The sequence below is a fragment of the Epinephelus lanceolatus genome, chromosome 22 (assembly GCF_041903045.1).
Source record: "Epinephelus lanceolatus isolate andai-2023 chromosome 22, ASM4190304v1, whole genome shotgun sequence".
Taxonomy (NCBI): domain Eukaryota; kingdom Metazoa; phylum Chordata; class Actinopteri; order Perciformes; family Serranidae; genus Epinephelus; species Epinephelus lanceolatus.
The window spans coordinates 19,268,073-19,280,520 of record NC_135755.1 but is presented as its reverse complement, the minus strand read 5'-3'; the positions used below and the strand labels follow the sequence as shown (position 1 = coordinate 19,280,520).

The 12,448-nt window shown below is 41.3% G+C and overlaps 1 protein-coding gene across 1 annotated transcript in view; it reads left to right on the top strand.

Annotated features, from left to right (window-relative positions):
* The first annotated feature begins 1,053 nt into the window (after nt 1-1,053).
* The window catches only part of htr2cl1 (5-hydroxytryptamine (serotonin) receptor 2C, G protein-coupled-like 1), a 223,564-nt gene continuing 212,169 nt past the window's right edge, over nt 1,054-12,448 (top strand). Inside the window, exon 1 of the mRNA XM_078164563.1 lies at nt 1,054-1,649. The gene's annotated coding sequence lies outside the window, so the exon portion shown is untranslated. The remainder of the gene's footprint in view (nt 1,650-12,448) is intronic.

The window sequence follows — 12,448 nt, the reverse complement described above, 5'->3', positions numbered from 1 at the left end:
AAACATTCCTCAGAGATTTTGGTCCATATTGACATGATAGCATCACACAGTTGCTGCAGATTTGAATCTCCCGTTCCACCACATCCCAAAGGTGCTCTATTGGATTGAGATCTGATGACTGTGGAGGCCACTGGAGTACAGTGAACTCATTGTCATGTTCAAGAAACCAGTTTGAGACCAGACCAGGCAACGTTTTTCCAATCTTCTATTGTCCAGTTTTGGTGAGCCTGTGTGAACTGTAGCCTCAGTTTCCTGTTGTTAGCTGACAGGAGTGGCACCTGGTGTGGTCTTCTGCTGCTGTAGCCCATCTGCTTCAAGGTTCAACGTGTTGTTGGTTCAGAGATGGTCTTCTGCAGACCTTGATTGTAACCAGTGGTTATTTGAGTTACTGTTGCCTTTCTATCATCTTGAACCAGTCTGGCCATTCTCCTCTGACCTCTGGCATCAACAAGGCATTTTCACCCAGAGAACTGCTGCTCACTGGATATTTTCTCTTCTTCGGACCATTCTCTGTAAACCCTAGAGATGGTTGTGTGTGAACATCCCAGTAGATCAGCAGTTTCTGACAGACCAGCCTGTCTGGCACCAACAACCATGCCACGTTCAGAGTAACTTAAATCACTTTTCCTCAACATTCTGATGCTCAGTTTGAACTTCAGCAGGTCGTCTTGACCGTGTCTATGTGCCTAAATGCACTGAGTTGCTGCAATGCGATTGACTGATAAGCTGTTTGTGTTAAGGAGCAGTTGAACAGGTGTCCCTAATAAAGTGGCCGGTGAGAGAATACACTATATTTAAACACCACAGCGATGATTTGACTCTGCATGCAACCACCAAAGCTGCTGCTGCAACTCTAATCTGCAGGTGACACCATCCTTGAACAGCATAAATAAATATATAAGAAGAAGAATCCCAGATATTGCCTCTGGGTGCTGCGCAGCTTGTTTGAATTTCCACACAGCAGAGGGGCTTTATAATTCAAAAAATTTGCAAGAGCTTGTTTGAATTTCAGACCTTGTTGCGGCGTCACAATGTGTGGGACCAGGAGTCAACTTGTGCTCGGTGAAGCGAGTCGGAGTCTGCAGTCTCTCTCTGTCTCTCCGCCCCTCCCTCCCTCTCTCTCAGCTCCAGTCAGTAAGGACTCCTTTATCGCTCTGTCTCGCTCATCCTCTCCGCGCGCTGCTCTCCGGTGTTAAAACTTTCCTAAAGGAGACTGCTCTTTCAGCATCCTACTAAATCAATTAACCAACTTAATTTTCTTTTTGCTGGAACCTAAAGAGGGATTTATTGTCATTTCTTTGCCTCTTGTTTTGGCGCAGGACGCGTCTCGGTGCGCACCGGACCAAAATGGACCGCAGAACGTGTCCAGTGCGTCCGCACTGGTCCTCTGCCGCTCTGTCCGGGACACACTGAAAGAAATCCTGGACTGAACTTAACACTCACTGTACGTTTTCTTATCTCCTGTAGTTGACGGGCTGCGTGCCTCCGCTCAGAAGGCACAACAAGACGCGGAGATTCATTCCTCAACTCGAGGAGAGGACATGGACATACTGTAGCCAGCGCTGACAGAAAAGGAGGATGTAGCTCGGAAACAAGAGGGACATCACAAACTGCAAGGACGCAAAGGGAACAATCGGATGTCTCCACGGGTGAGTGAACCTGTCTCTTTCTCTATATTTACTCCAACGAATTTTGGTGCGCCCTTGCATCTTTGACGGTCAGCGGATGGAGGTCAGAGCAGTTGTCGGAGTTATGTGTGGAGAAATTTGAGGGTGAAAGTTGGTGACAGTGTAGCGACAACAAATGCATGAGGCTGGACACATTTGGGTGAGATGAAACTTTTAGGAAATTAAGAATTTAGGCAGCAAAACGAGAATAAGACGCGCTGAGCGAGCAGTTGCAGCATCAAGGTGCGCAAGTGCGCAACATTATCGTGAAGAAATGTACGAAATGTGGCTTATTGTGACTGAATAGCGTTTGGAACTTGGCTGCATGGTCAGATGTACAGGTGGATGAAGCAGCTGGGTTGTTTTGAAGCTTCCGAGTGCTGCGTTTTTACGCAGCGCCCAATGCGCAGCAAAAACGCCCCTGTGAAGTAATTTAAGATGGTTTTGAGTTTTAAAATGTGCTTTTTCTTTATTTTTTGGAATGTCACAGTTAATAAAAATCAGCAAATGGTGTAGATTTTGTATCATGGGGAAAACCAATCCTCATTGAGGAAGGAGTCGGGTTTATCTGCGCTGAAAGCAAGTCGGATTTTTATTGTCATCCACATTTGTCGCTGTGGTTTAAGAGTATTTAAGACGATTTTGAGGCTCAACACTCCACTGGATGACTTGTTGAGATGCTGTAGATTTTTCAAAGGGTGTGTTAAGTGTGAACGTGTGTCGCCGGGTTTCATTCAGAGAGGGTGTGGCTGTTCGCGTGTCCATCCCTGCTGCTGAAGGTTTTCTGCGCCTCGACCAAGCTCAGTGGGGAATTCAGCAGCAAATACCTGCACCAAACTGGAAATTAAATCATCTAGCTGTACGTGTGTGTGTGTGTGTGTGTGTGTGTGTGTGTGTGCCTCTGTGTGCCTCTGTGTGTGGGTGCGCCTGTGTGTGTGTGTGTATGCGCGTGTTTTTTTCAATGAACGTCCCGCTAATCCACCTGTCTCCAGGGAGGATTAGAGCGCTTGGGACATTTTGGGACCTGCTTTTTTTTTTTCTTTCTTTCTTTCTCCTCCGCCTTTCAACAACACAATCTGCGACAAAAGGCTGATTCCTTCACTTACACCCCAGAGATATGGAGCCACAAGTGCCATTTTATGCACTCTCAACATTTGGTGGAGGCGTTTATCCAAAGCGCCTGGCTCTGCCTTCAGTGCAAATATTTTTAGCAGCCAATGGTGGTTGGCCCCACTGATGGGATGTCAAAGTCTGACATGTGTCAGCTTGGAGGCATTGTGGAAAAACAATTAGTGTGTTAGCAGCTCATCAGGAAATGCGTAACAAATCTGAAACACTTAACACGACTCAAAGCAGATTTTGGAAACCTTAAAGGGACAGTTCACCCCAAAATCAAAATGATATATTTTTCCTCTTACCTGTAGTGCTATTTATCAATCTAGGTTGTTTTGCTGTGAGATGTAGAGTGTTGGAGATATCGGCTGTAGAGATGTCTGCCTTCTCCTGAATATAATGGAACTAGATAGCACTCAGCTTGTGGTGCTCAAAGTGCTAAAAAGATACATTTACAAAACTTGACAGGAATGTCTCTTTCCAGAAATCATGACCCGCTTACTCAAGATAATCCACAGACCTCGTTGTTAGCAGTTTCAGGAAACATTTTTTTTCTACTGCTAGCTCACCTAGCACCACTGCACCCATTGCAATGGCGAAACCCGCCATTGCAATGGGCTGGAAACTTGACCAAAAGTGCTATTTTCCACATCAAACCTCATCAAAATTAAACAAGGAAGGATTTAAGAGTCCTTAGGCCTGTTTTGTGAACACACATTACTAACCTGTTTTACACAGGAAAAGCAGAGACAGGAAAAGCTAGTTGTTCGGTAGGCGACTTTCGGTTCGGCACGACCCTGTACCGAATTATTGGGCGCAGGATATTATTTTATTTTATTTTGTTTTATTTTAATTCCGTTTTTGCGAGCCGAACCATTTAAAAATATCTAGTTCCCCGACGGACATGATTTAGTGACGGACCGAGTCCCGTAAATCTCCGCTTTCACTTTGTGCAGCACATTCTCGCATTTTGACAACATGGCAAGTGAGCCTGACGAACCTGAAGACCCACCCGCAAACCTTAAGTCCTCCGTTTGGGAACACTTTGGTTTCAGGGTAAAATACGAAGATGGAAATAAACAAGTGGACAAGACAAAAGCAGTGTGCCGACACTGCAGAACAGCGGTCGGGTATGTACTTGGAAACACGTCTAACATGCTAACGCATCTAAAGCGACACCACCCGAGTTTGAACGTTAACCAGCACGACTAGAAAAAACAATCTGGTGCAAACTATGATATCATCGTCGTTTAAAAAGAAAGAGCGTTTCCCTGACCATCGCGCTAAAGAAATAACCAACGCCACTGGAGCTGAGTAAAATTGTTTAAGCTGCACTTTAGATATAAGCATGTTTTGTTTACTGCACTTTAACAAAGTGGGAAAGCTAAGTAAGTTCCTAGTAAAACTGAATCTGAGCAGGCTTTAAAGCTGACCAGCTGCACTATACTTTTTATTTTAACTGAGTAAAACTGTTAAAGCAGAAATTTATATTTATATTTTTCATTCAAAAAATGTGTTAAAAAAAACAGCAGGATTTTATTTTTCACTTTTATATTTCTATTTTCATTCAAACAATGTGAAAAAGCAGGATTTTATATATATTTGTTTCATTCAAATATTGTGTAAAAAGAGTTAACTGCTGTGGTGGTATGTTTTAATAAGGTTACCAATAAGTAAAAGATATTTAATAGTTGTCTATTTTTTTCATTACTGTACCGAAAAAAACCGAACCGTGACTTGTGTACCGAGGTACGTACCGAACCGAGATTTTTGTGTACCGTTACACCCCTAATAAATACCTAAAACTTTACAATTGTGACCATACATTTGTCGGTGTGGCATTTACATCTTGTGCTGGCACGAGCATGAGTAGATGCTTCCGTCTGCACGGTGATTTGGTTGGCTGGTGTAGTTCAGGGAAGGATAATAGTCTCTATATGAAACTGCTCACTAAAGGTCTGTGGACTATCTTGAGTAACCGGGTCATGATCTCCGTAAAGAGACGTTGCTGTTGAGTTTTTTGCTATTTTTTTGGCACTTTGAGCACCACAAGTTGAGTGACATCTAGCTCCGTTGTATTCAAGAGAAGTCAGACATCTCAACGGCCGATATCTCCAATTGGCAAGTCAAACCCAAACAATCTAGACTGATGTATAGCGCTACAGGTAAGAGGAACTATATGTTTTCTTGATTTTGGTATGGTCTATGCCTTTCAAATTAAAACTAATGTGTATTCTGGTTGTTCATCACGTCCGAAAGCCTCATTTGAATTCCTGATAAGACTCAGGTTTGTCATTTATCATAGCCTGGATGCTCTCTTTCTGTTTGTCTTGCTTTCAGCTCCTCTCAGTCTATCTCCGTTTCTCCATCTTCCTCTTGGTCTCTGGTTGAATAACATTCCTCAATTCAGCATGCTTTATTGGCACTGAAATGGAAAGAAAAATCAAGAAGTATCTTTCTTGCTCCATGTTGATGTTTAGTGTGAATGTGACGCTGAAGATGAGGGTCGCCATCAAAGGGTTACTCTACAAAATTCCAGGTCCATGTTTCTATCGTTTCAGGAACACACTCTGATGCTCAGTGATTGATATTCTCAATATGAGGCTGACTTATTTTGCAGAATATATTTGTTGTTTCAGGCAGAGGTAGGATTCTGCTCAGCAAATCATTTCACTCATCACCAGTTTTCTATTATGATCATGCTCATAACCATTCACTGAAAGTTGGAATTATTGACAATCATGGATATGTGAAATAATTTAACAACAATTTCTCACCCCTATCTTTCTCTTTTCAATCTCTCCACTTTCAATTTTCATGCTCATGTTGCCAGAACGTGAGCATGAAAAGACAGATGCCCACAAACTGGATAATGGTTAAAAACTGCAGGTTGATTTATAATGGCTGTTTGTTTTACAAGCAAATGGAAAGGTCTATGGCCTGAGGGGACGGGGGATGTTAGATGAGACTTTGACACGCCAGCCTCAGACAGACAGACATACAGCCTTAGAGACACAGATGGTCAGACATGTATACACAAACATGCATCTTTGTCTCGCACACAGAGACGTACTTCATTTTGCCTCAGGATGGCCCTTTGAAAATGCCACATCTATCCATCCCACAACCTCATTTGATTTGCAGAATTGATCAATGGATCAGCAAGCTTCACTGACGCCGCTAACTGTATTTTTTTCCATAAATGAAAAAAAAAAACAACCTATAGAAAAGACTCGCTCTGAATGGTCGCACAAGAAAGGACAATAACTGAAGGGGATGAGATCACAGTGCCGGAATCCAGCAGGAAAGTAGATTTCGAGGGCGGGTTGGTAATTCAGGGAGTGAAATGAAATGTGATTGTGTGCTGGGCTTGTGGAGGTGTGTGAGTGCATGTGTGTACATCCAACCTGTTCTCATTCACAGGTCTTCAAATGCAAACACTTTGTCACACCCCCTCTGCGTCTGATAGGGACACACAAGGCACCCTTTCTTGTCTGTGTGAGGTGGACGGCTGTTTCCAGTGCATTGTAATATGTGGTTATGTTGTGAAATGGTCGTGGTTAGGTTTACGCAATGAAATTACTCGGTTTGGTGTAGAAAAAGGATTATGGTTAGGGGCATGTCATGGGTTTAGGGTGAGACGTGACATAACGTGATGTAATTGTGGCATGTATGTCAGTAACTCACATCACATTGCATTGTTAAAAATAACTCAGTGTTAACTTTTGGTTTCACACGGGACACAAACAGCGGTCTCCTAGGTGATAGTCCCGTGTCCTTATGGTGTAACAAGTGGTTAACGTTGTGGAATGATCGTGGTCAGGTTTATGACCAACAGAAGTACTTGGTTAGGTATAGAAAAAATTAAGGTTTGGGTTAAAATAAGTATGTTTGTTTTGGGTTTAAGGTAAGATGTGATGTAACGTAAAGACATGATGTTATGTAACTAACAAAATGTAATGTTAAAATAACTCAACGTTGGCTTACGTTGGCTTTTGGTTTCACACGGGACACAATCAGCAGTCTCCTGGGTGAAAGTCCTGTGTCCTTACAGTAGAACATGTGGTTTACATTGTGAAATGATCCCGTTTAGGTTTACGACAAACGAAAATACTTGGTTAGGTATAGGAAAAAAAATCATGGTTTGGGTTAAATTAAGAAGGTTTGTTTCGGTTTTAGGGTTAGCATGATGTGACGTAATTTACAAAATGTAATGTTAAAATAACTCAACATTGGCTTTTGGTTTCACATGGGACACAAACAGTGGTCTCCTGGGTGAAAGTCCTGTTTGTTTGACCCATCCATCACCCCTTCCTACCCCCGTATGTGGACTGTCTCAGTCTTTATACTACAACAGTTGTTGTAAGCACCCAATATTGCCGGACATAGGTCAGCCCCTCTATGATGTTGCGATGTTGCTATCTCAACAATTAATTCAAATTCAGCAAATTCCGTGAATTCTGTGCGTTTCATTTCACAGCTGTGTGCAACATATTGAGTCGTTTCAGCTGTCAGTGTTGCAGCTGTTTTTGCAATTTTCACCTGCCTCCACAATTTCATCGCAACATGCACCATAATTTTTTGGAAAAGCTGTTGTGAAATCAGCCATTTCAGGTTGCAACAATAAAAAAACAGCCAGCAAAATTCTGACGGTACTGATAGGTTTACATTGGAGTTAGCAGAAAGCCCATTGCATCTTATACAGACGCTAAAGGGAGCCTTATGTGTTGATATCAGACATGTGAGGGGTGTGATAAGGCGTCAGTATTTGACAACATGACAGTGAGACCAGGCCAATGCATTACTGCATGCATGCATACATAGAGTGTACCCTGTTCATGTGTTAGCATGCAGTAATGTTTTTGTGTCTATGCAAGAATGTGCATTTCTGCTTGCAGGTACAGGTGTGCCTCTTTTTGTTCTTGTGTCTTTGTGAGGATCAGTGTGACTTTTAGAACTTGTGGGGACATTTTTCTGGTCCTGGATTTTCTAAAGGGTTGTTGGAGGCTTAGGTTTTGTTTTTAAGTTGAGGTTAAAATTACGTAAAGGTTATGGTTGGGGCTTGGATAGCGGTTCTCAAGATATCAGTATTCTTCAAAGTGCTTGCCGGATCATTGATCAGTGTCTGACCCCACTACCTGCACACCTTTCCAGCACTGGAATTGGGTGGACTTAGTTTCTCTACTTTTGTAAGTTTCAGACACTCAGCCCATGGACAGGTGTGCAGAGGTGTAGACATAGGCAGGGTTTGACCTTCTCTCTCAAGATCTTTTTACTTATTACTTACGCAACTACTGCTGTTGGTTGCCATGACTGCCTTTGACTGTCCAAAAGTTTGTGTTTGTATCCTTATTTGTACGATTCACCATGTTTCAACCCTCTTTGCGTTCGCAGGCTTTTTGCTTCACCTTCAAGTATGGACAACTTGTAAACTTAGGTCTTGAGATGTGGTTGGACATCAGTTTGTACAAATGAGTTTGTTTCAAGCATCCCCTGGCCTTCAGACTTTTTCTCACGTCGAAACGTTTCTATGAAATGCTCTTTGAAGCATGTAAACATTTCTATTGAACATTTGTTTTTAGGTCATTATTATAATGTTGCTGCTGTTTTTGAATTTGGCCATGGTTGTTTGTTAATTGATAGCACGCCATGCTGCTGCTGCAGGTGCTGCTGTTCTCTCTGTAGTAGAGTTTATTTGGGTTGACAGCATTTTGGACTGGATCTACTTGTCCTTGGGTCCCCTTCCAATTGGCTCTGATTGTGCTCTTGAATAATTTATCCATGCTGGATTGATGTAGGTTTTCCACAGGTCCTTTTCAGATCAGATCCAACATTTTGAACCTGTGAAGACCTCTAACTGAGGAAAGGTTGAATGTTATTTTCTTGAGGTGGCGTAACATCCATCCTCTGGTTCCCCCCTTCGTCAACACTGTTAGCTCTTTTGCTGTTGGTAGAACTGTTAGCACCGTTCGGGCTAACAGTTGAGCCACTTCCATGATTGTTTGTGATGTCAGAGGGGAGAGCAGCGTGCAGGCAATCCTGGCCCATGTCTGATTGTCATATATAGCTCCTTTGACCTTTGAATGAGTACTGCTAGTTAAACTTGGCTCAAGATGGAGTTTTAAGGCACAGAAGTCACGGCTCTCCACAATACTGAGAGAGTGAACCTGAGAGCAAGATAGGCTCCTTCATATTTTCTTGACTTCAGTTTACTTAGAAGTGATGAAGATCATCTGCTTTTCTTTTCATCTCTGTCGAAATTCCCTCCCTGTATTTCTGAATAAATCTTCCTCACCTGTATCTTGATTGTGGGAAAGCACTCTTGCATTGTTCCTGTACAAATCAGGTTCATTCAGCTTTAGCCGCACTCCACATGTTTTCCCACAGCCACGCGTCCTCTTCAGAGGCACAAACCCCGGTGTGTTTGTGTATGTGTTCAGCCACAATTGCAGTGCTTGATTCAGTCATTCAGCGGAAGAGGATTTCATTTGGCTGAATTGCCTCAGTCTCTCCTGGCCCGAGACCCACAAGATAAAAGTGACAGTCATGTGAAACAACAACAACAACATCTGCCGCCACCCCCTCTTTGCGGGCCTGAGATCTGTCTGGGCAGGGGGGGGGGCCCACTGATCGCAGATCGGTGCATTAACCTACAGGGTTAGGTTGGCGGTAGACAAACCTCATCAACTGCAAATCAATCCCTCTAGCTACAGCTGCTGCATTGCTTCCCTCCCTCCAAATGGAAGACAGAGATAAATATAGAGGCTTCTTGGGTCTGATTACATCTTTCTCGTAATGGTGAAAGGGACGGTTTTGTGTGTGAGTGTGTATGCAAATTGGGATTTTCCAGCTGTGACTGCCTCCAGAAGACTGACTGGAATTCTAAATGAGCAACAAAACAAGGTGACGTCCATCTTCAGAGTCTCTCAGAATCCTAGCGACTTTAACTCTCCCTCTGGCATCTAAATGTCATTTTGTAACAGAAAACTCCACATTTTGTGCTCCTTTTTGAAATTTAAAAGAAGAAGATCTTGATTGGTGTAAAGTATCTTGCTTTTATGAGTCAGCCTGCAGCAAAAATATTGGGAACTGCTGTGAATGCAGTCCTTAAGAGAGTTTTGTTTCAAAATGAGATATTAACCTCTGGAAATTTGAGATACCTACTTTACCAAATGTTCAATTTTAATTAAACTCCATAGTTAAACTACCCAGGTGCTCTTAGAAAAGTAGTATTTTACAAGGTGTAGTCATCTGTGCTCTTTAAATATTGATCAGTGAACATGAGGGAATGATGTTCTTTTTTATTCTTTTCGGAAATGGAAACTGCCTGTAGTGCTTTGTAATGAAACCTATTACTTGTCAAGTGAGGATGGGCTGTTTGAACAAAAAAGCAAGAATGCTAGAATGTGTTTCCTGCTCCATGAAGCCATTAAACTTTAGATTTATAGGATCCAGAGGGGGATTTAGGACTGGGTTAGTGTAAGATGGTAATGGATGATTGATATACATATATGGAAGATGGAATTATGGGAGGATAGCATAATGATTAAGGATTTATAGAGCTGAACATCTGATACAGGGATGTTGTATCAGCCCTTTCACATATATGATGTGGTTTCAGGGGTCTAGTGGTTAGATTTAAGCCTTCAGTGACCTCTCTATAGAGAGACAGAAAACAAATGGAGACCCTCGGCACTGTAATCAAATCCCACACTATTCCGGAGAGCAGACAACCATCTGTTAGGACTCCATAGACATTAAAACCCATTTGTGTAATCAAAAAGCCTTTAATAAAGGCTCAGCCATGCTAAATGTCTTACAAAATTAATGACCAAATGAACTCTTCCAGGGATGTAAGGAAGTATCATGCCCTGAGGCTTTTATAAGGGATTGTCTGAAGAATGCATTAATGTATTCATCCCGCGTACACTGGTTGTATAATTGATGCTGTTTTGTTGTACAAACAACGAGGCACTTAGGGGTTTTTCCTTTCTCTGATCCTTCCCCAGGTGGTTTTTCTCATTAAATATTTCATAGTACGTTTTTTTTTGGTGCCCATTTCGGGGATGACATCTTTGTTTTCTATTCATTGTGGTTGTGTAAAGCTATTTGAAACATTACGACTGAATTTGCCCCTTATGATATATTTATTCTGTAAAAACAGTACAACAAGTTCTTCTTTTCAGTCGCAGAAAGGATTTGAATCTGATTATTTTATTTTACAAATCAAGTTTGAAAGTGTTCAAATTTCCTCACGCGTCTTATAGATGAACAGACAAAGAAACAGTGATGCAGCTAGGTACGCTTTTTGCATCTCTGACATAAATTTGTAAATCCTAGGATAGTGAAGTAATGGCCCTGCCTTATTCTGCCTCTGATTGACCTTCCCTAACATTCTTACCCTAACCTTAACCAATCCCACTCCTCTTGCCTAACCTACCCAATCCAACCAATGCATTTAATGAGTACTAGGCAATCATAGGGAGAGTAGGGCAGGTCATTCATTCACTATCCAAGGATTCTTGGACGTTGTGTCCTTGGCGCATTGAAATTTAAAGGGAAACATTGAACTGACTATTGATTCGTCCAGGGGACAAAGCCTGTTTTCCCTGATAATGCTACATTGGTAAGAACACATCCGTGGAATCACTTAAATTAATACATAATAATGACTTTATTTATATTGCACAATTACTGCATAAAATGCAACACAAGGTGCTGAACATAAAAGACAATCAAAACATTTGTGATGCAGAAAAAAGATGACAAAACATATGGCTAAAAGAAATAAATTGATAAACCAAAAATCAAAGACAAAGTAAAACTACAGACTAAGATAAGATAAAATAAAGATAAAAGATAAAAAACCATCAGGCAAAGATTCATTTCAGGAGAAAGCAATGAAAGGTTTTAAGATTATGTTTGAAAGTTTCAACAGATTTAGAGCCGCTAAGACCCTCAGGCAGACTGTTCAAGAGTTTAGGAGCATATTTAACAAAGGCTTTACTTATTCTGAAAGTATTTCTTATATAACAGAAACCACTGAGAGTGAACTTGTGTTTTGGGTGTTATTATTATATTGTCAGTGATGTGTTTGTGTTTTTGTTCTGTTCTGATCGGTACTGTATTCTCTCATTTTTCTACCGTCTGTGGATACCTCATGCAAGACAATATCCCATTTTGTTCATAGTTGTAGTCAAAGGAAACATATAAACTCTTCCTAGAAAGGAGATTGGCATCTTTCGTAAAATGTTGAATTATAACATTTATACAGTATCTTCTTTAAATTTCCCTCTTATGATCACATATTACAATCATGTAGCACATTTTATTTACTTGATAGTGAGTAGACGATGTTGATGTTCTCTATACTCAACTGAAGATGTGACATTTGTATCATCAATTTTACCAAGGCTATTATAAAAATAAACACACTGTGGTTTTGTCAAACAAATTTAGATTTCGGATTTTATGCTTAGTTCCAGACATACTCTCAACATACAAGAATAAAAGCATAATTATAGCCATATAATATCAAACAGTTTAACACAACAGTTTGACAAAAAACTCAAATTTTATTGGGGACCCCACTGAATTTCTCTGAAACCAACACAAATGACAACCTGGTCTTACTCTGAAATTGTCGAAATCCGGCGCTTGGGCGGTGA